The sequence below is a fragment of the Schistocerca americana genome, chromosome 9 (assembly GCF_021461395.2).
Source record: "Schistocerca americana isolate TAMUIC-IGC-003095 chromosome 9, iqSchAmer2.1, whole genome shotgun sequence".
NCBI classification, from domain to species: Eukaryota; Metazoa; Arthropoda; class Insecta; order Orthoptera; family Acrididae; genus Schistocerca; species Schistocerca americana.
Window position 1 is genome coordinate 185,592,557 of NC_060127.1, and position 25,948 is coordinate 185,618,504.

Here is a 25,948-nt window from a genome sequence, read left to right on the forward strand (position 1 = left end):
TGTGGGATATCGCATTGTCCTGCTGGAATTCCTCAAATCCGTCAGAATGCACAATTCACATGAATGCATGCAGGTGATCAGACAGGATGCTTACGTACATGTCGCCTGTCAGAGTTGTATCTAGACGTTCTCAGACATCCAGTACCACTCCAACTGCACACCTCACACCATTACAAAGCCTCCACCAGCTTGCTCACATGCAGCGTCCATGGATTCGTGAGGTTGTCTCCATACCCGTACACGTCCATCCGCTCTATACAATTTGGAACGAGACTCGTCCGACCAGGCAACATGTTTTCAGACATCAATAGTCCAATGTCGTCTTCACGGGTCCAGGCGACGCATAAAGCTCTGTGTCATGCAATACACGAGTGGGAATTCGCATCCTAATGCCCATATCGATGATATTTCGTCGGATAGTTCGCACGCTGCCGCTTGTTGATGGCCCAGCAATGAAATCTGCAGCAATTTGCGAAAGGGTTGCACTTCCGTCGCGCTGAACAATTCTCTTCAGTCGTCGTTAGCCCTGTTCTTGCAGGATCTTTTTCCGGCCGCAGCGATGTCGAGATTTGATGTTTTACCATGTTCCTGATATTCACGGTATGGTCGTGAAGTGGTCTTACGGGAAAATCCCCACTTGATCACTACCTCCGAGATGCTGCGTCCCATCGCTCGTGCGCCGACTATCGACTATAACACCACGTTCACACTCCTTTTTCCTTGATAACCTGACACTACAGCAGCAGTAACCAACCAAACAACTGCGCCAGACACTTGTCTTATATAGACGTTCCCGACCGCAGCGCCGTATTCTGCCTATCTAAATATCTCTGTATTTGAATAAGCATGCCTATACGAGTTTCACAAGCTGCGACATTCTTGCGAAGAAAACAGTGACCCGAATATAGAATAAATTTCCTTTACTTTACGTCTATGGTCACAAACGTTTTGTCAACAGATTACCCGTTTCGGTCTATAATGACCATCTTGCATCTGTTTTATAAATCAGATCTGAAGATGGTCATTATAGACCGAAACCGGTAATCTGTTGACAAAACGTTTGTGACCATAGACGTGAAGTATAGGAAATTTATCCTACACCAGTTTCTTGGAGGCTACAAAGTAATCGGATTTTAATGGTATTTTTGTCGTTCGCTACATGCAATTGTCTTGAATTTATCTACTGGGTGATTAAAAAGCCAGTATAAATTTGAAAACTTAATAAACCACGGAATAATGTAGATAGAGGGGTAAAAATTGACACACATGCTTGGAATGACATGGGGTTTTATTAGAACAAAAAAGAAAAAAACAAAGCTAACAAAATGTCCGCGTGAAAGATCTCTTGCGGGCGTCGTTTGGTGATGATCGTGTGCTCAGCCGCCACTTTCGTCACGCTTGGCCTCCCAGGTTCCCAGAGCTCAGTCCGTGCGATTATTGGCTTTGGGGTTACCTGAAGTCGCAAGTGTATCGTGATCGACCGACATCTCTAAGGATGCTGAAAGACAACATCCGACACCAATGCCTCACCGTAACTCCGGACATGCTTTACAGTGCTGTTCACACCATTATTCCTCGACTACAGCTATTGTTGAGGAACGACGGTGAACGTATCGAGCATTTCCTGTAAAGAACATCATCTTTGCTTTGTCTTACTTTGTTATGCTAATTATTGCTATTCTGAACAGATGAAGCGCCGTTTGTTTGACATTTTTTTTGAACTTTTGTATTTTTTTTTCTTTAATAAAACCGCATGTCATTCCAAGCATGTCTGTCAATTTGCACCTCTCTATCTACATTATTCCGTGATTTATTCAGTTTTCAAATTTATACTGAGTTTTTGATCACCCAGTATATTTGAAGACAGCTACGACTCGTTACAGCAAGTGGAAAACTAATAATCAAGAAATCGCTTCAGATGAATATGTGTTACCATAAGAGATTTTTGGATTCCTTTACCCGCCGAACTGAAGCCGTTCTTAAGGCTACAGGCGGTGGATTCCGGCATCAGGGTAATGTTTTTCCATGGGTGTGCCTTTTTTTACTTGGCCGGCGTGCTTAGTTAAAATGCTTAGTAAGACAATGTTACGTTAGCTTTCTGCAGAACCAGGAGCCCGCCGTGGTGGCGGAGCGGTTCTAGCCGCTACAGTCTGGAACCGCGCGACCGCTACGGTCACAGGTCCGAATCCTTCCTCGGGCATGGATGTGTGTGATGTCCTTAGGTTAGTTAGGTTCTAAGTTCTACGGGACTGATGGCCTCAGAAGTTAAGTCTCATAGTGCTCAGAGCTATTTGAACCACTTTTTGCAGAACCAGGAGGTGGCAAAAGATTTGCGACCTGTTGTGCTTGAAGGGCTCCGTGGAGGCAGCAACCAGCGCGGGCGAGTGCCAAGTGAGCCGGTGCAGCTGCTCTGTGCGTCCGTGGACAGACACTCACCCCCCCCCCCCCCCACTCTCTCACTCGCTCCTAGTAAGTGCCAAATCTTAGGGATTCCGTTAACTGGGAGACTGTAAATCCGCCTCTGGCCAGACACTCGCCTGCAAGTGTTGCAACGTATAGTCTCACTAAATGTCACTGGTATTCCTCCGGGTTCTCCAACGCACGGTAAAGAGACCAAAGGGTGTGTGTTTTTTCTACAGGGCGTATAAAGACATATGTCTGAAACTTCAGGGATTTATTCTACACATCAAAACATAACAGAGAGTTCATACGAGCACGGGTCTGAAATCACTTCGCTGCTGAGGCATGATCGGAATTCCAAGTTGGTCATGGTACTCGTTTTATTTTACTGTCCTTGGTTCTGTTTTAGTGTAAACATATTTAGTATCTGAAATGACGAATATGCTGTACACGTACGGCCTAGCACATGGGGTGTGGACGCAGAGCATCAGCTTTATGCCGGACTTTACCGTGAGATTCAGTTAATTACCTTGATCAAGATTATTAATGTGACTCCATCAACACCTGCGAGAGACAGCCTCGTCTGATAAGAGGATTGCAGATGGTGGGAAACCATGTGATGTACGAACGTCTGAGTCTTTGTATGTGTTGCTATTACAAGGCGGACTGCGAGAAGGGAAGGAGTTAACCACATGACAGTCTGGAACATTTCGCGTGAAAATCATCTCTACCAGTACCGCCTTCGAGTCCAAAGTAGACTTTCAGCCAAGTGTAGCTTCCTGTCAGTGTACAGGGTTATTACAAATGATTGAAGCGATTTCATAAATTCACTGTACCTCCATTAATTGACATATGGTCACGACACACTACAGATACGTAGAAAAATTCATAAAGTTTTGTTCGGCTGAAGCCGCACTTCAGGTTTCTGCCGCCAGAGCGCTCGAGAGCGCAGTGAGACAAAATGGCGACAGGAGCCGAGAAAGCGTATGTCGTGCTTGAAATGCACTCACATCAGTCAGTCATAACAGTGCAACGACACTTCAGGACGAAGTTCAACAAAGATCCACCAACTGCTAACTCCATTCGGCGATGGTATGCGAAGTTTAAAGCTTCAGGATGCCTCTGTAAGGGGAAATCAACGGGTCGGCCTGCAGTGAGCAAAAAAACGGTTGAACGCGTGCGGGCAAGTTTCATGCGTAGCCCGCGGAAGTCGACGAATAAAGCAAGCAGGGAGCTAAACGTACCACAGCCGACGGTTTGGAAAATCTTACGGAAAAGGCTAAAGCAGAAGCATTTCTTAAACAGGAGATTGGAAAACCGATGGATCGGTCGTGGTGGAGATCATGATCAGCAATTCGTGTCATGGCCTCCACGCTCTCCCGACTTAACCCCATGCGATTTCTTTCTGTGGGGTTATGTGAAAGATTCAGTGTTTAAACCTCCTCTACCGAGAAACGTGCCAGAACTGCCAGCTCGCATCAACGATGCTTTCGAACTCATTGATTGGGACATGCTGCGCCGAGTGTGGGAGGAACTTGATTATCGGCTTGATGTCTGCCGAATCACTAAAGGGGCACATATCGAACATTTGTGAATGCCTAAAAAAACGTTTTGAGTTTTTGTATGTGTGTGCAAAGCATTGTGAAAATATCTCAAATAATAAAGTTATTGCAGAGCTGTGAAATCGCTTCAATCATTTGTAATAACCCTGTATGTTAGTGCAGTGTGGTGTCTTTTGCAGGTCTTCACAAGTATTTTATTCATCGGCGACACTGGCTTTTCACGTCATGGGATCTTCAGTTGTCATAACATTCACTTTTGGGCTTATGAAAACCTTCATGAACTACGACAAGACAGACATCAACAGAGGTTCAGCCTCAAAGCCGGCCGGAGTGGCCGCGCGGTTAAAGGCGCTACAGTCTGGAACCGCACGACCGCTACGGTCGCAGGTTCGAATCCTGCCTCGGGCATGGAGGTGTGTGATGTCCTTAGGTTAGTTAGGTTTAAGTAGTTCTAAGTTCTAGGGGACTTATGACCACAGCAGTTGAGTCCCATAGCGCTCAGATCCATTTGAACCATTTAGCCAGGTTCAGCCTCAAACTGTGGGGTGAAATCATTCATGACCAACCTATTAGCCCCTGTTTCTAGAGAGACATACCAGATCGCAACCTTGAATGCAATGGATTTCTCCTTTACGGGAAGTTTATAATCCTTGGTGTACTCAACTTCCGTACCCAATGTCACTGTTATAATGGAGCTTATCCAAAATTTATTCGACCAAATACGGAAGACATCAGGAGTTTCCGACAATGTAGGATATAGCAGAGTATGGAAAGCAGGCTCAAGGAATGCACGGAAGCAGGAGACGCTCACTTCGAGCCACTTCTGTCAATATAAATGTGTTTGGTTACTAATAAATACCTTGATACCTCTCGATCTAAAAAACTTGCAGCACCCCTTCATACAAACTTTTCAAATGATTTGATGTCAAGATTAGATTCCGAAGTTTTCTCTAGCTAGGCCGTGTATTTCCAGGACGGCCTTTTCCCGTTATATACCGCGGGTCCCATGGTTCCTCTACAGGTTGCATTACTGCCAATGATTATGTGACCATTTCGGCTGATCACATTCATCCTATAGTACAATGTTTGGTCCCGAATGACGACGCTGTGTTCCAAGACCAGGGGGGCCATTGTTCATACAACTCGCATCGTCCATGGCTTGGTTTTTGACCACGAGGATGATTCGCCGCATCTCCCCTGGATACCACAGTCACCAGATCTCAGTATCATTGAGCCTTTGTGGTCTACTTTGGAGAGTAGGGTACCTGTTTGCTTTCCACCTCCTCCATCGTTACATGAAAGTGCCACTATTTTGCAGGAATAATGGTACAGGATTCCGTTGAGAACGATACAGGATTAGTATTTATCCATTCCGAGACGACTGCAAGCATTTTTGAATGGCACCTCGTTTCATACACCGTATAGACTTCCGACCTGGTGACCGGCGTTTGATCCAAGAGGATGAAAGCCCAGGACATGTTTGGAAAAAAAGGGAAAACAGAAAGGGGTATTGGGAGAAGATAGAACAATATAAGGATTATAACACAGCACACTTTAGAAGGGCAAGTATAGCACGTCCAGTTTATGTGGTCACCTCCCTGCATGGTCATCAAAGTAGCGAGGACGTTTAGAATTGATATCGAGACAGATATTTATAGCTTTTTTTGAAATCACTGCCTACTACTATCCTAACGACAGTAAAAGCATGAAGTGAAACTGAGGTTCATGTCCTTTTTTTAAATTTCGTGGAGACGTTAATTTTTACTTAAGATATTTTCTTTAATGTAGAAAGGAAAGATATATAAATTTCAAGAAACTCTTGTGTAATCTCGACGGCTCCGCAGCATTCCACGGAACAGAGGTTTCTGACTCATCAGTTCTCTGACTGGTTTGATAAAGCTCGACACGAATTCCTCTCTTGTACCAACCTCTTCATCTCCGAGTAACACTTGCACCCTACGTTCTCAGTTACTCCTCCACTTTTGTCCTCTACGGCTCTCTCCGGTACCATGAAGTCATTCCCTGACGTCTTAACAGATGTCCTACCATCCTGTCCGTTCTCCTTATCAGTGTTTTCCACATATTTCTTTACTCTCCGATTCTGCGCAGAATCTCCTCATTCCTCATCGTTCACCCAATTTTCGACATTCTTCTGTAGCTCCGGTTTTCCCACAGTCCATGTTTCACTACCATACAATGCTGTGCTCCAAACGTACATTCTCAGGAATTTCTTCCTCAAATGAAGGCCTCTATTTGATACTAGTGGACTTCCCCTAACCAGGAATGCCCTTTTCGCCAGTAGTATTATGCTTCTGATGTCCTCCTTGCTCCGTCCGTCATGCATCCCAGGCAGCAGAAGTGGTTCAGATGGCTCTGAGCACTATGGGATTTAACTTCTGAGGTCATCAGTCCACTAGAACTTAGAACTACTTAAACCTAACTAACCTAAAGACATCACACACATCCACGTCCGAGGCAGGATTCGAACCTGCGACCGTAGCAGTCGCGCGGTTCCCAGACTGTAGCGCCTAGAACCCCTCGGCCACCCCGGCCGGCGCAGCAGAATTCCTCGACTACTTCGTAATCGCCAACCCTCATGTCATGTTACTCGCTGTTCTCATTACTTTCGCCTTTCTTCTATTTACTCTCAATCCATATTCTGTACTCGTCAAACTGTTCATTCCATTCAGCTGGTCATGTAAAAAAGAAGTAGTTGTTGTCATGATCTTCAATCCGGAGACTGGTTTGATGCAGCTCTCCATGCTACTCTATCCTGTGCAAGCTTCTTCATGTCCCAGTACCTACTGCAGCCGACATCCTTCTGCATCTGATTAGTGTATTCATCTCTTGGTCTCCCTCTACGATTTTTACCCTCCACGCTACTCTACAATGCTAAATTTGTGATCCCTTGATGCCTCAGGACATATTCTACCAACCAGTCCCTTCTTCTTGTCAAGTTGTGCCACAAAATTCTCTTCTCCCCAATTCTATTCAATACCTCCTTATTAGTTATGTGATCTACCCATCTAATCTTCAGCATTCTTCTGTAGCACATTTCGAAAGCTTCTATTCTCTTCTTGTCCAAACTATTTATCGTCCACGTTTCACTTCAATGCATGGCTACACTCCATACAAATACTTTCAGAAACGACTTCCTGACACTTAAATCTATACTCGATGTTAACAAATTTCTCTTCTTCAGAAACGCTTTCCTTGCCATTACCAGTCTACATTTTATATCCTCGCTACGTCGACCATCATCAGTTATTTTGCTCCCCAAATAGCAAAACTCATCATCCGTAAGTGTCTCATTTCCTGATCGGAATCTCACAGAATCACCTGATTTTATTCGACTACATTCTGTTATCCCCGTTTTGCTTTTGTTGATGTTCATCTTATACCCTCCTTTCAAGACACTGTCCATTCCGTTCAACTGCTCTTCCAACTCCTTTGCTGTCTCTGACAGAATTACAATGTCATCGGCGAACCTCAAAGTTTTTATTTCTTCTCTATGGATTTTAATACCTACTCCGAACTTTTCTTTTGTTTCCTTCACTGCTTGCTCAATATGCAGATTGAATAACATCGGCGAGAGGCTACAACCCTGTCTTACTCCCTTCCCAATCACTGCTTCCCTTTCATACCCCTCGACTCTTATAACTGCCATCTGGTTTCTGTACAAATTGTAAATAGCCTTTCGCTCTCTGTATTTTACACCTGCCACCTTTAGAATTTGAAAGAGGGTATTCCAGTCAACATTGTCAAAAGCTTTCTGTAAGTCGACAAATGCTAGGAAGGTAGGTTTGTCTTTCCTTAATCTTTCTTCTAAGATAAGTCGTAAGGTCAGTATTGCCTCACGTATTCCAACATTTCTACGGAATCCAAACTGATCTTCCCCGAGGTCGGCTTCTATCAGTTTTTCCATTCGCCTGTAAAGAATTCGCGTTGGTATTTTGCAGCCGTGACTTATTAAACTGATAGTTCGGCAATTTTCACATCTGTCAACACCTGCTTTCTTTGGGATTGGAATTAGTTAGTGTAGATGAAGTGGAGTGCCAGCCACACGCTGGCGAACGGCTGCAGTAAGAGGGAGTCGCAGGCGCCCCTGCGGGCACAGCAGGTGCGGACGCGGTTGTGGGCGGAAACACGTGCGGCTGCGCCGCGCCGCTGATGGCGACGTGAAGAGGCGGCCCGTCATTACTTAGTGGACACAGCTCGTTTGCCCGCGACGACAGCGGCCACGGGCGGCCCGCTGGAGGCCGGCCAACAGCTTTGCAGATGTAGAGCGGCGCGGCGCGCCCTCGCAGTCGCTGGTGTGGGGGCGGAGGTGGGGGAGGGGGAGGGTGCGGCCGCTTCGATCGGCGCCCGCCCGCAGTCGGCCCGCAGCGTCGGGACGCCCTGCCCGCCGCCTGCCTGCCTGCCTGACGCCGGCGTCCCGTCTGCTCTACCTGCCTGCCCAACTCCTCTCCCGCCCTGCCCAACAACTCTCTCTCTCTCTGCCTGTGTGTGTGTGTGTGTGTGTGTGTGTGCGCGCGCGCGCGTGTGCGTGTCACTACCAGTGCGGTTCAACAACAACAAAAAATCATTCATAATCATCCTCTGTCTTTCAGCAAGATCAAGCCATTGGGAGGCAACTGAATAACAGATGACTGATTGGCTCAACAAAACCACTCTAGAGAAGAAGATATCAAACGACTGGTCCCAAATTGGAAACAGAAGGGGAGTACAGCTGAATGACCCAATTGCGAGGTGCCGGGGCTAGCAGTGTATTTAACATTAAATTCTTCTAGAATCTTCATATGGAAACGATGCTCTAAGGCCCCCCCCCCCTTTTTCTAACTCTTCTTTTGCTGTTGCCCATAGATTAAGAAGAAACGCGAACTGATTGTAATCGACCCTGCAAGTGGAGTAGAAAAAAGTTTGGCACCTGCAATAATTCAGTCTGATAGACATTAATTAGATAAAGGAAAGTTTCATTAACATAGTGAGAAATGAAAGGGTTGCTCTACTGATTAACAGAATGAAAGTTCTGTCCAAAATAACAATTTGATTTATTATGACTAAACTCATAATAATAAACAAAACACATGAAACATTTACAATACATCAAATTGGCTCAAATTGGATACTCAAATAAATGCTGTGAAGGTGAAGTTGTCCATAAGCTAGATTGTGACATTTATGACGAAGTGGAATGTGGAGCCAATTCCTTGCAACTCAAATCTTAAGAGAAACACCCAGCCAACCCAACATTAATTGCTCCTACAGTAGTGACAACTCAGGCAATGAACACCCAAGACAGAACCACGTAAGAAAAGACAGGAACAGGCGCGCTCTGCTGAGCTCTGATTACCACCTAGCAAAATTCCCTGATTTGTCGGTGCTCCGGACGTACATTACCAAGCTGTCTTCTTAACTGCAAGGACACGATCTGGCCTACCGGAGGCGATGGCTGGTTGCTTCGACGTCCCGTCGTGGTGATGATAATGTCGCCAGTATAGCCCGAAACAAATTATCCTGGTCTGGTTGTTCCAGACTAAAGACTTCCTAGCAACACAAATACGCCTCTGAGGGAGAAGAAGAAGGCTCGCTACACAATCACTGACGGTACAGTGAGTGATTTTGACAAGCGAAGTCACACAGTAACTCCGATACAGTCAACTTTAGTCAAAACTGCCCAAGACAGACAACATAATCTGCTTGTACGCAGACCGCTCAATTGCCAACTGTACCCGGAAAATTACGTTGAAGTCGAAACTTCAGCAACTTCGTCAAACAGCTACAATTAAATGAAAGTATATTATACAGACAACGGAAGGCAGGCTGTCCAGAGCAGCGAGAGCTCAGTCTTGTAACCTACTCCGACCGAAAGGCGAGAGCCGACCCCCCTCAAGAGCACCCGTACAGGCCGAACACAGAACATTCCTGCCACCACGGCAATGGCCATGGTTAATACGTGCCAATCAGCAACTCGAAAACCGGCGGAAAATTCCACTCTATTGCCGAAGCACTACTATTCCACCATTGGACATACTGGGCGCCAATTTCTGTGCTGATTTTGCGGCGTCACGGAGCAGTCCCTTGAGCAAGCCAATCACAGTTATGATTTTGCAGAAAACGCGAGAATTTGCCCACCAAGACTGCCTGGGAACACGAGTCATTCACACGCCTCACTGGTACCCCGCCAGAAAGTGTTTTCACAAAGTTTCTGCGAAGTAACGGAATCTCTAGCCCAGCCGCTCCGTCAGGCCCCTGTGGTCGTGTCGCCCCCGCTCTTATGACAATGTCGGCGTCTGGAAAGCATCCACTCGACTCCCTCACACCCGTCGGCTTAACCCTTTGAAGATCAGCAGAACCCGCCTGTCAACGGACCACCCGGGCGACGAGAGACGCTGTGTGGGAAGTACGCGTGTGAAGGAATAGCAACTTTTCACCGCATGCAATTAGAGACGAAAATCGAATTACTCAGAGTAAGCCAGAAATATGAGAGGGGGGCGCATGTCACCTCTCACAATTACCGACCTATACATCTCTGATCTTACATTCGTGAAGATTCCCAGCTGACCCTCCAACTTCACGAGCTCATCCCATGAAATTATTTTGACATGCACGCCTTCTGACCAAACGGCCTATGGAGCAGAATGTACACTACCTGCCGAAAAGTATCCAGACACCTCTCAGTGGACATTAATATGGGATACATCCACCCTTCGCCTTTACAGCGACTACAATTCGACTGGGGACGCTTTCAGCGGTGTGTGTGAATGTCTGTGGCGGAATGGCAGCGCGTTTTTCTTCCAGACCCGAAACCAGAAAAGGCAGTGGTGTTGGATTGCTGGGACCTGGAGTGACATCAAAGTTTAACTCATTCCAAAGGTGTTCCATCGGATTCAGATCATGGGCAGCTCAGTCCATTTCAGATGTTTGGTTTGGGGGGGCGCTCAACTGCCTGGTCATCAGCGCCCATACAAAGTCCCAATTTTTACAAAGTCCCAATTTTTACAAAGTCCCAATTTTTACAAAGTCCCAATTTTTACAAAGTCCCAATTTTTACAAAGTCCCAATTTTTACAAAGTCCAATCCAGCCAATGTCAAGAAATACGATGATGAAATGATGAGGACAACACAAACACCCACTCCCCGGGCAGAGAAACTTCCCAGGAATCGAATCCGGGACCCCGTTATCCAGAGGTAGCAACGCTAGCCACTAAACCATGAGCTGGAGTCCGTTTCAGAAATGTTATTGTCTACAAGCCATTGCATCACAGAAGCAGCTGTGTGGCAGGGTGCACTGTCATGCCACTGAAAACAATCATTGCCCCCCACCTGTTCCCCCAGTGTCCACAATGCTGTAAAATGATCTGACATCCTTCCTCTTTTACCGTCATCTTAAGCGCTACAACGGGACGACACCGTCACTACGACAGACACCTCCATATGGAACACTACCTCCTCTATACTTTATGAAAAACATTCTATTACTTTAGTGCACTCTAGTGGGCACAATCGAAACTAAAATAATAGTCCCCCCTATCCAATATTGTCCTCAATCGGCTGATACATAAACTATGTGAGCGTCCATCTGTCACTATCCAGCGCTGAGACACATCTCCCACTCAACCGCCTCCAAGGCAGGATCGTTATACGGCGCTACGCCTCACAAGTAGCGCATAATCTAATATGGTTTGCCCTCTGAAAGTACACTGTGTGATCAAAAGAATCCGGACACCTTGCTGAAAATGACATACAAATTCGTTGCGCCCTCTAACGCTAATGCTGAAATTCAGTACGGTGTTGGCCCACCCTTAGCCTTGATGACAGCTTCGACTCTCGCAGGCATACGTTCAATCAGGTACTGAAAGGTCTCTTGAGGAATTGTAGCACATTCTTCTCGGAGTGCTGCACTGAGGAGAGGCCTGGCACGAAGTCGGCGTTCCAAAACATCCCAAAGCTGTTCTATATGATATTTGTCTCGCGATGATGATGATGACGATGTGTTCCAGGACCCAGGACCGCTGTTCACACGGCTCCCATTGCCCAGGACTGGTTTCGTGAAGACGAGGATCAATTCTCGCATATCAGTCAGCCACGACTGGCACCACATGTCAACGTTACTGAGCCTCTGTGGTCTACTTTGGAGACATGGGTTCTTGACCGACCTCCATCATCGTCACCTGGGCTTGGCGCTGTTTTGTTTTGCAGACACAGTGGTGTAAGATTCCTTCGAGAACCACGAAGGATCTGTATTTATCCATTCGACCGGAAGCTGTTTTGAATACTACCGTTTTTCCTACAGCGTAAAACAACCTTTGGTGACAAAAGCAACGGTGGTAACATTAAGAGTGCAACGGGAATTCCACTGTTAAATGCAGAGGAGAGAGCAGATAGGTGGAAAGAATACATTGAAAGCCTCTATGAGGGTGAAGATTTGTCTGATGTGATAGAAGAAGAAAGAGGAGTCGATTTAGAAGAGACAGGGGATCCAGTATTAGAATCGGAATTTAAAAGAGCTTTGAAGGACTTACGGTCAAATAAGGCAGAAGGGATAGATAACATTCCATCAGAATTTCTAAAATCATTGGGGGAAGTGGCAACAAAACGACTATTCACGTTGGTGTGTAGAATATATGAGTCTGGCGATATACCATCTGACTTTCGGAAAAGCATCATCCACACAATTCCGAAGACGGCAAGAGCTGACAAGTGCGAGAATTATCGCACAATCAGCTTAACAGCTCATGCATCGAAGCTGCTTACAAGAATAATATACAGAAGAATGGAAAAAGAAATTGAGAATGCGCTAGGTGACGATTAGTTTGGCTTTAGGACAAGCAAATGGATGAGAGAGGCAATTCTGACGTTACGGCAAATGATGGAAGCAAGGCTAAAGAAAAATCAAGACACTTTCATAGGATTTGTCGACCTGGAAAAAGCGTTTGACAATATAAAATGGTGCAAGCTGTTCGAGATTCTGAAAAAAGTAAGGGGAAAGCTATAGGGAGAGACGGGTCATATACAATATGTACAACATCCAAGAGGGAAAAATAAGAGTGGACGATCAAGAACGAAGTTCTCGTATTAAGAAGGTTGTAAGACAAGGCTGTAGCCTTTCGCCCCTACTCTTCAATTTGTACATCGAGGAAGCAATGATGGAAATAAAAGAAAGGTTCAGGAGTGGAATTAAAATACAAGGTGAAAGGATATCAATGATACGATTCGCTGATGACATTGCTATCCTGAGTGAAAGTGAAGAAGAATTAAATGATCTGCTGAATGGAATGAACAGTCTAATGAGTACACAGTATGGTTTGAGAGTAAATCTGAGAAAGACAAAGGTAATGAGAAGTAGTAGAAATGAGAACAGGATTGATGGTCACGAAGTCAAGGAATTCTGCTACCTAGGCAGTGAAATAACCAATGACGGACGGAGCAAGGAGGACATCAAAAGCAGACTCGCTATGGCAAAAAAGGCATTTCTGGCCAAGAGAAGTCTACTAATATCAAATACCGGCCTTAATTTGAGGAAGAAATTTCTGAGGATATACGTCTGGAGTACAGCATTGTATGGTAGTGAAATATGGACTGTGGGAAAACCGGAACAGAAGGGAATCGAAGCATTTGAGATGTGGTGCTATAGACGAATGTTGAAAATTAGGTGGACTGATAAGGTAAGGAATAAGGGGGTTCTACGCAGAATCGGAGAGGAAAGGAATATGTGGAAAACACTGATAAGGAGAAGGGACAGGATGATAGCACATCTGCTAAGACATGAGGGAATGACTTCCATAGTACTAGAGGGGAGAACTGTAGAGGGCAAAAACTGTAGAGGAAGACAGAGATTGGAATACGTCAAGCAAATAATTGAGGACGTAGGTTGCAAGTGCTACTCTGAGATGAAGAGGTTAGCACAGGAAAGGAATTCGTGGCGGGCCGCATCAAACCAGTCAGTAGACTGATGACAAAAAAAAAAGAGAAATTACGCGTAATAATGTGTGTTCTTGATGTTTACAAATTTTTCACCACCCTCTGCGTGCCGAAGCATGTTGAACTCTTTGTATCAATTTGACGATCGTTGGATGCTGTCTTCGTTACGTGGTATTTTAACGGCAATCAGTATAGAGAAGGCCTTTGATCATAATTAGATCAAAAACGGCTTAAGACGATGATGAGTGCTAAAGATATCGAAGAGTCAAAACCAGAATCTTTATGTGTAATGTTATTTTTCACATACACTGGAAGTATCCAATGCATGAATTTTTGTTACTTCGGTAATTACGAGGGTCGTTCAATAAGTAATGCCCACATTTTTAAGAAATGTGTGTGTGAATTCCTAAAGGACCAAACTAGTTCAAATGGCTCTGAGCACTATGCGAATTAACTTCTGAGGTCATCAGTCGCCTAGAACTTAGAACTAATGAAACCTAACTAACCTAAGGACATCACACACATCAATGCCCGAGGCAGGATTCGAACCTGCGACCGTAGTGGTCGTTCGGTTCCGGACTGTAGCGCCTAGAACCGCACGGTCACTCCGGCTGGCTAGGGACCAAACTGCTGAGGTCATCGGTCCCTAGACTTACACACTACTTTAACTTACGCTACGGACAACACACATATGCTCGAGGGAGGACTCTAACACCCAGCGGCAGTGGGCGGAATTCGTGACATGGCGCCTCACGCCGCGCGGCCACTCCCCGCGGCCTTTTTTTTTGTTTAAGCCATTAATATACACAGAGAAACGTCCTTGTTGGTGCTTCACGTTTGATGTTTGTTTTCTGCGCCGGTGAAGTTTCCAGTTGTTCTGGCAGATGGCAGAGCCGTAGTACATCGTCAAAATGGCTTCTATATACGACTCACGTTAGAAGCAGGGTGCTGTTGTTGAAATCTTCTGTGCAGAAAAAGTAACCATGATGAACATCGATAAACTTTTGTGTGCACTGTATGGCGATGCTGCAGTTGATAGGAGTACAATACAGGGCATCGCAACTCGACAATTGACTCTACAGTTGTTGGTCAGCTTTCGAAGTGCAATGATCGAGACTCTAGGATATTCAAAGAGATGCTCACGATGGGTTCCACGAATGCTGACAGCGGACCACGAGGTTATAAGAAAGGCCATTTCATCTGAATTGTTGGAGCGTTTTGAGACCGACGGAGAGGCCTTTCTGTCACGGATCGTTACGGGGGAACGAAAGCTGGGTGCATCACTTTGCGCCGAAAACAAAATAGGCCGTCCATGGAGTGGCATCATCCTCATTCACCACAAAAGACGAAATTCAAGACAACCCCCTGTGCCGGAAAAGTCATGGTAGCAGTCTTCTGGGATCGTGATGGCCTCGTTCTCGTGGATGTGACGCCAAGAGGGTCAACCATCAATTCAGAGCCATATGTGAAGTCTCTGAATAAACTCAGGAACCGTTCCGACGTGTTCGCTCGGACAAGAATCCAGCAGAAATCTTGTTCCAACACCACAATGCACGCCCACACCCAAGTCTGGGAACTCGAGAACACATCGCCAAGTTGGGTTGGACATGGTGGCCTCGTCCACTCTACAGTCCAGGCATGGCACCCGCGGACTTGCGTTACTTTGGGCCGTTTACACATTCTCCACGGCGAACACACTTTGAAGATGAGAACAGCGTCAGTCGTGCAGTGAAAACATGACTACGCCAACAGGACAAGAGCTTCTACCAGCAGGAAATACATGACCTTTCACAACGTTGGCGTACGGTCATAGAACGTCATGGAGACTATGTAGAAAAACAGGACGTGGACAAGACATGTCGATGTATATTGCCACCAAATTCTGACTCTTAACAATAAATGTGTTTTGAGAAATAAAGTCTGGGGCATTACTTATTGAACGTGCCTCGTACAAAACAACATTGTAAATTGACTGGTGGCAGAAAATCAGTTTCTCTGTGGGAAGTAACCCTCCATAGCCACACACTTCCCCCACCTCATACTCTGATGATGTGAGACGATTTATGGCTGTACTTGCAAAAAAAAAGACCTAACATGCCAGTGGAGTTACACGCTCTTCGTTAATGAGTTCATGAACTTAATCTTGTCCTCCATCAACTTGCACAGTCGCAGTAACTTAACCACCGGTGACCATAAAGCAATTGGCTGGCTGACAGAGACTTCACGCGACGCACACCTGGGGGCAACGCAGGACACGAATACCTGTCTCGGGCGCTCCTTCGGCCACAGAAGTTTCCGGTAGCTGTTAGCAGGGCGCGCTTACCTGCAACAAAAAGAGAGACACTTTCTTAGAAACGCACCTTTAATACGACAAGAGGCAGAAAAAAAAGAGAGAGGCTGCAACTTGAAACACACTTCCATCTGTTATAATTTAACCTGAGTGCATATGACTCAAATGTTAATACACTGTTATTCCCTTTCGTATGAAAATTGACGCGTATATAGACAACAGAGTTATCTGACTCTAAAATAAATGAAACTTTCATAGCGCCACGGAAATTTATAAAAGAAGCCTTTAAGATAAATTAAAAAAGATAAATTGCTATCAAGGTTCTAAACCGTCCTGACAAACCCTCTACAAGAATAAATGCCTTTCTCCATGAAGAAGAGACGCGTGCTATGCAGATCTGAATGCACACGACGTGCCCTACAATTTGACGGCAAGAAAACGCTTCTTAGCGCTGCGACATCTCTAACCATTCAGTACTGCAGGGCGTCACCCGCTAAGTTTTTCTGGAACTCGTAATTATCTTGCCTGTCTGAAGAACCGCACATGAAACGGGAATATAATGCGTCTGCCTGAGGCAATTTAACGCCTTTTTAATTCCGGACAAGGCAATTCATTTGAATATGTTGCACTTGCAGCGGCACTAACACGACCAGTAAGTGAGTATATTTGTTTATAAGCATAAACGATACTAGTACTGAAAATTACTTCTAGAGTATGGTTGCCACCGAATATTAGGGATTGTCTCTACTCTTCTGTAACTATACAGTGGCCCTACGTCAGTATGACGAATATGTGTATTCTATTTTCCGCTGCTCCGTCATTCACAAGGTACGTTAGCAAAGCTACAAGCTTTTCTCAGAAAGTTATTAAGAACCTCTAACAGCTGAAGACAAAAACGGTAGGCACTTCAGCGAACTGGTCATTTCACAAGTAAGGGAACCGATTTTTTCGTTTGCCTACACAGTGACCCACGTCTTGTTCAAATGGTTCAAATGGTTCTGAGCACTATGGGACTTAACATCTGAGGCCATCAGTCCCCTAGAACTTAGAACTACGTAAACCTAACTAACCTAAGGACATCACACACATCCATGCCCGAGGCAGGATTCGAACCTGCTATCGTAGCGGTCGCGCGGTTCCAGACTGAAGCGCCTAGAACCGCTCGGCCACATCGGCCGGCATCCACGTCTTGTCGCAGTCGTTTAATACAGTCTTTCTTCTTCTCAATAATGGTCAGACTGTTAACCATGGGAAACTTACTATTCAAAACATTCATGCACCGAATGACAGTGGCAGTAAAAGCTGTTGCAGACAAGGAGAAATGTAGAACACGCACAGGTTGTTCCAAGTCTGACAATATGTACGTCCGAGTCAGGTCGACGCGTGTACGGGCTTTGGCGAGCACGAGCCTAAACCTCCCATGCGAAACTATCTGCAGCTGTATCTACACTCGAAGGCCCAAGCGGAGGGAAGTTGTCATTTTAGCAGTAGTTAGGGCTTCGACCCTTTGCATTCACGTACGGGACGCTAGAGAAGGACGACTGCCCGGACGCCTCTGTGCCCGCTGTAATTAGGCTGGTCTTGACTATACTGTCCTCACAGGAGCCATACGTAGCGAACTCTACCGCATTCCTGGATTCCTCACTTAATACTTTTTTAGTCTACTCATTAGTTATTGCAAAAACCGTGACTAAAAAAACACGATGAAACTACATCATTGATTCAAACATCTGACTATTTTTTTTTTTTCAAATTTCTAAAAACTGTGCTAGTACTGCGTCCGCAATACCCCATACAGTTAGTTTCACAAGAAAGTGTACGTCGTTATCAGTACGAAATAAAAGACACTATCATAAATACATGTTTACGTGAAACATATGTTTTTGCTAATTGAACCATTACGTAATAGTTAATCCAATCGTCGCCATTATCGATTATAGCTTGGTACCTATTTGGCGTGCTTTCCACAAGATTTTCTGCGTATTCTCTCGCTAGCGATCTCCATATCGTACTGATTTTATACGACTGCTACTTCAAAGGATATTGTAGCGATGCAAGGGGCACCAAATCTGTTATGAAAGTCAGTAAATTGCTCAACGGACAGTATTTTTCAGTACAGGCATTTCGTTCATTCCAAGCAAGTGTCGATTCGTGACGTCATCGTCCAGGCACGAGTTGACTGTTACCTGAATCCGTTTTATCGAACTAATAATTTCTCTAAGGCAACAAAATTTTATTGATTATCAAATACAAGTTCCTGAAGTCTAATCAGAATCGGAAATGTTTCATTAGTAATTACATGCCATAATTTATTTGTTTAATATAAAGGTGTTTTGAATTTTGTATGAATTAAAAAAAAAATGGTTCAAATGGCTCTGAGCACTATGGGACTCAACTGCTGTGGTCATTAGTCCCCTAGAACTTAGAACTACGTAAACCTAACTAACCTAAGGACAGCACACAACACCCAGCCATCACGAGGCAGAGAAAATCCCTGACCCCGCCGGGAATCGAACCCGGGAACCCGGGCGTGGTAAGCGAGAACGCTACCGCACGACCACGAGATGCGGGCTATGAATTAAAAAAGTGTGAATTTATGTGCGGCTTTTACTCAGAGACGAGTTATCACAGAGTGCTGAAAGTGCGCGTGTAGAGTTCGCTTACCTGTGTGGTGAATTTTATTTTGGGAGCTTGACCCGAATGGAGAGTAAATCCAGTTTCATTTAAACTTTACGGGAGATAGACACATCACGTTATTACAAAAGAGTCGTTTAGCCCATTAGGGGAAACTAAATCCTGAGCGCTCGATTTGAAATACGCTACACTTCAGTGCGTGATCGAGTTGTCCAGTAAATCGAGTACAATAGTTGCAAATGCGTTCGGACTTAATGCACCAAGTTATAAATTAATTTAGAGACAAGTGCTCATTTTGACAAAAAATGAACCGAAAGTTTATTCAAAATATCGACGTCAAATTTTAATTGAGACACGTATCACCTTGTTGATTAGTTGCCTAGCAAATACTGTAAAGCAGTTTAATTAATTAATGAGAACAATTTGCGACGTAGTAAGAACCATTACACACACAAAATGTTACATGAAGTTTGCTGATCGCATGAGAGTGTTCCTTTCCGTAAATGGAAATAAACCGGCAGGTTCAAAAGTTAGTACACTGTTGTGTAATTTCATTGATTGTCCTGCATCGCCGGCCGATGTGGCCGAGCGGTTCTAGGCGCTTCAGTCTGGAACCGCGCGACCGCTACGGTCGCAGGTTCGAATCCTGCCTCGAGCATAGATGTGTGTGATGTCTGTAGGTTAGTTAGGTTTAAGTTGTTTTAAGTTCTAGGGGACTGCTGACCTCAGCAGTAAAGTCCCATAGTGCTCAGAGCCATTTGAACCATTTTTTCGTCCTACATCACTACGGAACTTGTTGTATCATGTCTCTTCACAAGACATCTCAAGAAGTCGGGATAAACAAGAAGAAGAAAAAGACTAAAGAAGAGGCATTGGTATAATATATTGGCTTTCATCGAAGCTTTATCTTAATATACGACCAAACATTCTCAATCGGATTTGCATCCGGAGACATAGCGGGCCAGTCCATTGTGGCCACCCCATTGTCTGATTTCTACGCTGTGGGGAGACGGCTGCGATGTTTCGGATCGTTACCCTCTTGAAGCCCCCAGTTTCCCTCGTTCGAACCAAATAGCTTCTTAGCGGACCTCATAAGGCATTTTTGATAAATATTGCACTTTTTTTCAGGGTTTAAATTGGCTGTAAATATACTGACAAAACGATACATTCAACTCTCACCCTGTTCATCTATAAACTGCGCAAAAGCGCATTGATTAGAAATTCAGGAGCACTACCTGGAGGAGTCGCTGAGGACGTTACATTTAAAATTATTTGCGGACTGCGCGACTTCCATCGTGGAGACACCTCATTTTGGGCAGAAAAACTTTAATTACTCGGATGTGGGGCATAACTATGAATGAATTTCTTTAAAAAATCAGAATATGTTTAAGTATCAATAAATAATGTGCAGAAAAATTTACGCTGATTTCTTCATTAGCATTTCAGAAAAGATCGTAACAATAGCTTATTTTACAGACTGCCTGAGCAGAATGGGCCCATAACGTTATCGCGGCCTTGGGCTCTCCGCAGAGGTCACGATAGCCGCGCCACCCCAGCCACCCACACTCCCGTGTTCAGAGGTGGAAGGCGCCAGCCCCGCTACGGAGTCCCGCGCTGTCCCGGGAAGTTCTATTTCTGGCCGTCTCCTCAGCAGCAGCAGCAGCAACTGCAGCAGCCTGTCCTTGCCTCTGTGCCCGACAACGTCCACTCCTTACCGAGACGAGAAGCCCAAAACAGTTTCGGCGTAATAACATACACGCACTGCCGGAGAAATTGCAGATCGACGACAAAGTACGTTCCGAATGAGTAGTTGACAACCGCTAAAGATCTTACAATTAAATTTTATCCGAGACATTTCAGTCTCGTTTTTATCTACGATACTGATGGGCGCTGAATAAATGAATTAAAATTTTTGCTACTGCCGAGACTTGAACCCGGGTCTCCTTTGCTTACTAGGAATGCTGACGATTACGCCACCGCAGCACTATGGCTAACACTTCTCCACAGACTACCGAAGTCGAACGCCCTCCGTAACACAAACTTCAGCTCATATCTTAAGCTTATTTTCCCCCAAATCATCACAATTGCCAGGTCTCTCCGGCATTGGAATAACACCTCAGCGTTGGACGTAACTGAAGTTTACGTCAGGGAGGGCATTGGACTTGGGTAGTCTACATCTACGTGCATTGCAGGAGAAGCCCTCGGACGTTCGCGCGCCAGGTACATATAGTCTGCGCCCGCGAGCTCGGCTCCAGTTCACCACCCGGAATGGAGGGTGAAGCTTTGACAATGAATGCCAGCCACTCGTGCTGGCGAAACGTCAGAAAAATCATTAGATGAACGTCGGCCGAAGAACCCGAGACAGAAGCCAGTAGGCAGTTTGTCAACAAGTGGCCACGAAAGCCTCAACAATTTTGCATTGCAGTAATGTTGGCCACAGTGCTGCGGTGGTGTTATGAGCAGCGTTCCTACCTGCAGTCCCCCTTTAGCCGCGGAGCAGCTCGGACTTGTTTACGTCCCGGCTGCGAACGTTCGCGGAAGAAGTGGTGTTTACACCGTCGTCACTCGCGTGTGTTACTGTTTGAGTCGAACGCAGTGGCACACAATTTCCGAAAAACCACGATACAGTTCACGTTCTGTAACGAGTATGCACGACCGAAGGCTTTCGAAATCGAACGTTTCTTGAGGGACGAAGTGCAACTTAATTACACGGAGATTATTGGAATTCATTTATCAATCGTGAGCAGCACTCTTTACGTAAAGATGATTGACGTCGCAGCATGCGATAGGATCATTGAAGCCGATTCGAGTCTTCGAGCTGCCTTTCGAGGTACCCGAATCATTGGTCACTGAATCACTCCAGCCATATGGCAGAGTTATTAGTCATACGGCCGAACGTTGGGCAAGTTTTAGTATGTATCTAGTACTCAATGGTGTCCGACAGGTGCGAATTGCCCTTACGAAACATGTGCCATCGTACATAAACATCGGCGGCTGTAGAGCTATTGTCATCTATGATGGACAGCCCCGGACATGCTCCGGGTGTGGTGGTGAAGGACATCTGCGATCTGCGTGTATGCAGAGGAGACTCGTGCAACTCCCCAGCGGAGACTTCCAGAATCCGACTACACCGACGTCACTGCCGATGACTTACGTGGCGGCGCTTCGCGGGGAGGTGACGCCGAGGTCGGAACACCCTATCGAACCGACGCCGCAGTTGATTGAGGAGCCATCGGACCCCACTGAAGAAGGAATGGCTCCGACCAACCTCCAATCTCAGACACTACAGGCGGTGCAGAAAGAGGATGACAGCATCCCAGTAGGCATGGAAGCTGAAGTGGAGCGTCCCCAGGGCGCTGTGGCGGTGGCGAGACAGCAGGAGATACAAGATTCGCCCACACCAGAGGCCGAGGTTAGGGCTCGCAAACAACGCTCGCCAAAGCGCCGCAAGAAGCGCCGACTAAACTCTGCGGAGACGCTCCCGTCTCTTCTTGGGAGCCCAGATGAGTCTTACTCTATGGACCTGTCTGACTTGGAACCACAAGCTTCGGATGTCGCAGACCATATGACTTCGGACGGTGAAAAGATGTCATGTCGTTCAGACGACGCATCCGCTCAAGGGCCTGATACCCCTTCTGCGGCGGAGTCTAATGCTGCGAAAGAACAACAGATGTCACACATCAATGCCGCACAGGAAAATTTCGAGCACCCCAATAATATCAGCTGGTATGAGCAGGACGACGAAATCACCGATGCGGACCATTCTACTGGTGGGGACTCGCATCCGTCCGCATCTCAAGACACCTAATGCCGCAGGGACACGTCCGTCGGGCGACCCTCTGCGGATGTGCAAAGGGACTATCGATACGGTGAAACTATGCCATTTTAACATCATGTGGAGATGACAGCTACTCGACCCCAGGCATACAGAATAGGGACAGTGAATGTAAATACCATTAGATCGCCCGTGAAACAGCAGTTGTTTAGGGACATGATATATGCGTCGGATGTGGATATACTGATGGTGCAGGAAATTTACATTCCTGAGTTCCAGGAAGTCCATGGATACATCTCCTACACCTCGCCACACTCGAACAACGACAGTGGAACGGCGATATTGGTCCGGGACGGGATTCCGGTTCGCGACCTGGCTTATCTACCTTCGGCACGAGGACTGGCGATAACTGTTGATGGAATTCGCATTCTCAATGTTTATGCCCCTTCCGGCACAGACAACAGACGGGCGCGTGCGAGATATTATTCGGAAGAGATTGTGCCCTTATTTACCGGCAGATTCGATCATTTCATTATAAGTGGTGACTTCAATTGTGTTTTAGCCCAAAAAGACCAGACTCCACATTACAATACCTGTCATGAATTACATGTGCTATGCCGGGATCTGGAGTTAAGCGACACCTGGGACATGATTCATAGGAATCGTGAGGGATATACTTTTTTTACCAGTCACTCGGCGAGCAGACTCGATCGAATATATGTTTCGGTTGGCCTACAGGATAAGGTGGTCGACGCGGAACGATGGCCTGCGGAATTTACTGATCATCTGGCTTACATTTGTACCGTGTCACTCCCTAGGCAAAGTGTGTGGAGAAGCCGCCGCACATGGAAGCTCAATTCGTCACTTTTGGCGGACCCCGAATGTCGTCAGAGAGTCGAGGCGGTATGGACCACATGTCAACGCCGTCTACCAACATATACCTCCGGACTTCAATGGTGGCTAGAGTGTACTAAGCCGGCAATAAGAAGAGCTCTAATACAGTACGGTCGGGATAAGACGAGATGGCAAAGAGGCACTCTTGATTACTATTACATCATACTTTGTGAGCTGTCATTCCAGGTGCCGTCTGCAGAACATCATGCGGAAGTTCATCGTGTCAAGGCACAAATCCTATCGATCACGCGACGGCGGCTGGGTGGCCTCCCAATACGGGCGAGATGTCTCGACACCATCACTGGGGAACGTACCTCGATGCACCATGTGTCGCGGGAACATAAGCGTTACCGCCGGGCATTGGTAACGGTGCTCCACGGTTTAGATGGCCGTCAACTGACAACACAACAGGACATTGCAAAAGAATTCTTAGAGCATTTCCGCCACCTTTATGCCCGTACACCGACAGACCGTCTGGTGGGGGAAGAGATACTGCAACATCTGCAAACGACACTGACAGAGACGGATAAGGCAGCGCTTATGGAGCCACTCACAAAGACGATATAAAGGTGGCACTCACAAAAGGAGCGGCCCATAAATCACCAGGGCCAGATGGGATTACGCTAGAGTTTTATCGAGAATTCGTGGACATGATGATGCCACAGTTGGTGTCGATGTACAATGAGGCGATGAGTCCGAACATGCGCCTACCGTCGGGTTTTGTGACGGGCTTTTTTCTTCCTATCCCGAAGATGGCGGGGAGTCGCCGTGTTAATCAATATCGGCCTCTCACTATGCTAAACACCGACTATAAAATCTTTGCACGACTACTAGCGTCTCGTGTCAAGCTGGCGGTATCCAGGACAATATCCCCTGATCAGGCTTGCCTACGGGGTGCGAAGCAACATCTCCTCGGCGTTAAGTGAATACCGTGACGTTATCGCCGTTGGGGAAACGTGTAAAATGCGAGCAGCGATGATATCTGTGGACTTCGATCGTGCGTTCGACAGAATAAACCATGGCTTCTTGTCGTTAGTCATGAGCCGAATGGCGATTCCACCTGTCTTCATCTCCATCGTTATGAGGCTCATACGAGGGGCTACATCGAAGGTGATTGTAAATGGTCGGGAAGCGGGCTCGATTCCTATTAACAGCTCAGTCCGACAAGGGTGCCCACTCTCCATGATGCTGTTTGCGATAGCGCTTGAGCCGCTGATGTGTGTTATGGGGCGCTCACTTACTGGGATAGCGCTTAATGAGAACTCTTTGTCGCGCATATGCGGACGACCTGATCCTTCTTGTCAGATCAGGACATGAAGTGCGTCAGGCTGTTGAACATCTAGACTCTTACGGGACGGCAGCAGGCAGTGTCGTTAACATGACGAAATCCAAAATTATGCACATTGGACGGGGTCTGGAAGACATACCGGGACCGTTTCAGACGGTGGAATCGCTGAGATGTCTGGGGATTACATTTACCCGTTCACTACGGCGGTCAGCGGCGGCGAGTTCTCGGCGGCTTCTGCAGAATGTTCGTCTGACGATAAGCAACAACTCACTGAGAGCCTTTGGCATGATCCAACGTGTGGCATACACTAACGTCCACATAGCGTCACGACTGCCCCATTTAGCGCAGATCCTACCAATACCGAAGGGTATTGCAGACCGCCTTATGGCTGCCTTTGGTTACTATGTTAGTACTGAGATGTTATTTAAGATCACATATGACACGTTAACGCTACAGTTCCGGAACGGTGGCCTCAACCTCACAAACGTGCGAAACAAAGCTCTGGCACTTTACATGCGAGCGATGATACGAAATTGGCAACAACGTAAGCATACCATAACGTCAGCTCTGATAGAAGTACTTGTTCCGCCTTCGTACGAACACCCTATTGCGGTGTGCAATATTTCGCCTTCTCTTGCACACATTGCCTCATTTCTTGTTGATTACAGTTATGTTCGTCTGAAAGTACCTTCGACGAGAATACCCACGACTCGGGAGATCTATAGGTGCTTGATGGATCACCATGGCCGCAACATAATGGAATTCAAATATCCGTCGAGAACGTGGAACCACATTTGGTGTGCAGTGCATACTCCGTTACTGTCAACAGCAGCGAGATCGATGTGGTATATTCTTATAAACCGCAAACTTGTGACCAGGAGTCGATTACATACAACTCATATGGTCGATTCTCCTCTTTGCACAAACTGTGGACTGTTAGCCACGGAAGAACATGGTTTAGTGTGTGGCGCAGCGAGGGACGTCTGGATGCTGACGCGTCGAATATTGGCCTTCCTTCGGCGCACTAACTACACAGAAATCACATCGGATGTACTCTTTGTACCGGACAAGACCATTTTTCCCAAACAAAAGACGTATGTGGTCAATTGGATCGCTGGACATGCGACGAAATATTTGTATTCGTGCGATATTAAGTCCGTGATGGATTATTGGATGTATTT